Here is a 4,658-nt window from a genome sequence, read left to right as displayed (position 1 = left end):
CAAAGTGAAGCGCTACTACTAATTACTAGTAGAGGCTATTCCAGCACGTGCTACTACTAAGTACATATAGCAGTAGCGCGTGTCAACAAACGCTACTGCTAACCTTTAGCTATAGCGCCGTATCAGTAGTGTGGTTACCCGCGCTACTGATAGGCCAAAAACCCGCTCTACGGCTAGGCTTTTTCCTAGTAGTGTGAGGGCATTAAACAATAGCGCTTGTTGGGAGGCAACCCAATTTTATTTTTGTTCTTTGCCTTTTGGTTCTGTTTTGCAATAAATAATTTATCTAGCCTATGGTTAGATGTGTTTTATGTTTTAATTAGTGTTTGTGCCAAGTAAGACCTTTGGGATGGCTTACGGTGACAGTTGTTTTGATCTTGGTGAAAAACAGAAACTTTTGCGCCCAGGAAAATAACGTTCATTTTTTATAGAAGCGTACTTTTGATCTGATTCTTTTTGCAAAAGATTGGTACACAAATTTTCCAGGTTTTCCTATTTTTCAGAATTTTTGGAGTTATAGAAGTATTGAGAGTTACAGATTGCTACAGATTGTTCTGTTTTTGACAGATTCTGTTTTATGTGTGTTGTTTGCTTATTTTGATGAATGTATGGGTAGTATTGGGGGGTATGAACCATGGAAAAGTTGAAATATAGTAGATATTACACCAATATAAATAAAGAATGAGTTCACAACAGTACCAAAAGTGGCGATTTATTTTCTTATACTAACGGATCTCATAAGATATTCTGTTGAGTTTTGTGTTGTGAAGTTTTCAAGTTTTAGGTAACGATTTGATGGACTATGAAATAAGGAGTGGCAAGAGCCTAAGCTAGGGGATTCCCAAGGCACCCCAAGGTAATATTGAAGGACAACCAAGACCCGAAGCTTGGGGATGCCCCGGAAGGCATCCCCTCTTTCATCTTCGTCTATCGGTAACTTTACTTGAGGCTATACTTTTATTCACCACATGATATGTGTTTTTCTTGGAGCGTATTGTATGATATGAGTCTTTACTTTTTAGTTTGTCACAATGATCCTGGTTGTACAGACCTTTTTGAGAGGGACACGCATGAATCGTGATTTATTAGAATACTCTATGTGCTTCACTTATATCTTTCGAGCTAGGCAATTTTGCGCTAGTGCTTCACTTATATCTTTTTAGAGCACGGCGGTGGCCTTATTTTATAAAAATTATTGAACTCTCATGCTTCACTTATATTATTTGAGAGTTTCTCTAAACAGCGTGGTAATTTGCTTTGGTTATAAATTTAGTCCTAATATGATAGGCATCCAAAAGGGATATAATAAAAACTTTCATATAAAGTGCGTTGAATACTATGAGAAGTTTGATTCCTTATGATTGTTTTGAGATATGAGGATGGTGATATTAGACTCATGCTAGTAATTGTGTATTGTATAAATACTTGTGTTGAGGTTTGTGATTCCCGTAGCATGCACGTATAGGTGAACCGTTATGTAATAAAGTTGGAGCATGATTTATTTATTTATTGTCTTCCTTATGTATGGCGGTCGGGGACGAGCGATGGTCTTTTCCTACCAATCTATTCCCATAGGAGCATGCACGTAGTACTTTGTTTCGATAGCTAATAGATTTTTGCAACAAGTATGTGGGGTCTTTATGACTAATGTTGAGTCCATGGATGATACACACTCTCACCCTTCCACCATTGCTAGCGTCTCTAGTACCGCGCAACTTTCGCCGGTACCATACTCCCACCATATACCTTCCTCAAAACAGCCATCATACCTACCTATTATGGTATTTCCATAGCCATTCCGAGATATATTGCCATTCAACTTTCCACCATTTCAATTATTATGACACGCTTCATCATTATCATATTGCTTTGCATGATCATGTAGTTGACATAGTATTAGTGGCAAAGCCACCGTTCATAATTTTCATACATGTCACTCTTGAGTCATTGCACATCCGGTACCCTGCCAGAGGCATTCATATAGAGTCATATTTTGTTTTAAGTATCGAGTTGTAATTCTTGAGTTGTAAGTAAATAAACGTGTGATGATCATTATTATTAGAACATTGTCCCATGTAAGGAAAAAATGAGCGAGTCCAATGAAGCCTAAATAAAAAAAGGCGGCCAAAGAAGACATTGAAAAAAGAGAAAAAGAGAGAAGGGGCAATGTTATTATCCTTTTTCCACACTTGTGCTTCAAAGTAGCACCATAATCTTCATGATAGAGAGTCTCCTATTTTGTCACTTTCATATACTAGTGGGAATTATATTGCAACGATGGGCTTCCTCGAATGTCCTAGGTCTTCATGAGCAAGCAAGTTGGATGCACTCACTTAGTTTCTTTTTGAGCTTTCATAAACTTATAGCTCTAGTGCATCCGTTGCATGGCAATTCCTAATCACATTCATTGATATCTATTGATGGGCATCTCCATAGCCCGTTGATACGCCTAGTTGATATGAGACTATCTCCTTCTTTTTTGTCTTCTCCACAACCATCATATTCTATTTCACCTATAGTGTTACGTCCATGGCTCACGCTCATGTATTGCGTGCAAGTTGAAAAGGTTTGAGAACCTCAAAAGTATGAAACAATTTCTTGGCATGTCATCGGGGTTGGGCATGATTTAAATATTTTATATGATGAAGATGGAGCATAGCCAGACTATATGATTTTATAGGGATAGCTTTCTTTGGCCATGTTATTTTAAGAAGACATGATTGCTTTATTAGTATGCTTGAAGTATTATCATTTTATGGCAATATTAATTTTTTGTTTTGAATCTTACGGATCTGAACATTCATACCACAATAAAGAAAATTACATGGATAAATATGTTAGGTAGCATTCCACATCAAAAATTATGTTTTTATCATTTACCTGCTCGAGGACGAGTAGGAATTAAGCTTGGGGATGCTTGATACGTCTCCAACGTATCTATAATTTTTATTGTTTCATGCTATTATATTATCTGTTTTGGATGTTTTATATGCATTAATATGCTATTTTATATTATTTTGGGGACTAACATATTAACCTAGAGCCTAGTGCCAGTTTATGTTTTTTCCTTGTTTTTGAGCCTCGCAGGAAAGGAATATCAAATGGAGTGCAAACGTAATAAAACTTCGTGATGATTTTTTTTGGATCAGAAGACACCCAGGAGTAGATAACACACTACGGCTCCAAATTTACAAAAAATATCGAGCATAGTTAGTGTAGAGTTCATACAGAGTTATCCAAGCCGATCAAGCTATATATACATATATACACACATGATGCAACCAAAGGGTAATATAATGCTTGATAATTGATACATGGTCGTCAGATTAATTCTACTAATTAATTCATAGTAACCTATAGTATGGAAAGAAAAGATCACTCATTCCTACCATGGTTTCCACGTGGACATATACGAACACTCCTTCAATGACTATGTAGACGTGACCCGCGCATCTGCAATACGTACATATATATATACACCTGGCGCGTAGACATGTGTAGCAAAAATGTATATTGTACTCCCTCCGTTCCTAAATATTTGTCTTTCTAGAGATTTCAATAAGTGACTACATACAAAGCAAATGAATGAATCTACACTTTAAAATATGTCTATATGCATCCGTATGTGATAGTCGATTTGAAGTATCTAAAAGGATAAATATTTAGAAACGGAGAGAATATATAACAAGGTCGACCTGAAGCATCTAGTGGCGCAGCGTCTGTCCTGTTGTCTACGGCACTTCAAGTGTACGCATGCAACTAGCTAGCTAGCTACTAGAGCAACTGGCTACTGCACTGTGGTTAATTTGCACACACATACAAGCTTAGCTACAGCAGCTGCCACGTACACATGCACCACACAAGAATAAAAACAAGCAAACGTCTCATTGTCCAGAGGAAACAATGCTAATGTGAGTGCTAGCTAGCTGCCGGTGAGGATAAGCGCCATACCTACAGTCCACAGTCCACGTATATATACGTATGGAGAGACAAGGAAATAGAGAGTTCTAGTTTAATCACGAGAGCGTGGCATGCATGCATGTCCACTTAATTAGTTATTTTAATATATATATATATATATATATATATATATATATATATATATATATATATATATATATATATAGGAGAAATACGCATGCAGTGATGCAATCAAGTAGGAATAAAGCAGACCGATTTGGGGCACGGCCAGCTAACGAATACGATAACATATACCATATTTATTTCATTGGCACGTAAGGTGGCGCCATGGCATTGCAAGATGTTGGAATGCATGGAACGCATGCTAGATTACAAATTAAGGCCTTCTTTGGTTCATAAGATAGAAATAATATAGGAATAGGAAAATCATAGAAAATGAGATGACACGCATCTCAATTTTTATAAAGAAAGAGATGACATTTGATGCATAGGATAGAAATTTTTCCATTGAGTCTAGGCTAATGTTTTGTTTCCTTTGAAATGTGAAGGATTGATTCTTATCCTATATTGGAATAGGAATCCATTACTACAAATCAAAGGGCTTCGAAGATATTTTTCTTACAAAGTTCCTATCCTTTATAATTCCTACAATATTCCTATGAACCAAAGGAGGCCTAATGAAATTGCATATGTGGCTAGCGCGGTCATACATGATACATTTATAGTACAACTCCTAT

The sequence above is a fragment of the Triticum dicoccoides genome, chromosome 5B, assembly GCF_002162155.2.
Source record: "Triticum dicoccoides isolate Atlit2015 ecotype Zavitan chromosome 5B, WEW_v2.0, whole genome shotgun sequence".
Taxonomy (NCBI): domain Eukaryota; kingdom Viridiplantae; phylum Streptophyta; class Magnoliopsida; order Poales; family Poaceae; genus Triticum; species Triticum dicoccoides.
Note: the sequence above shows the minus strand (reverse complement) of the source record.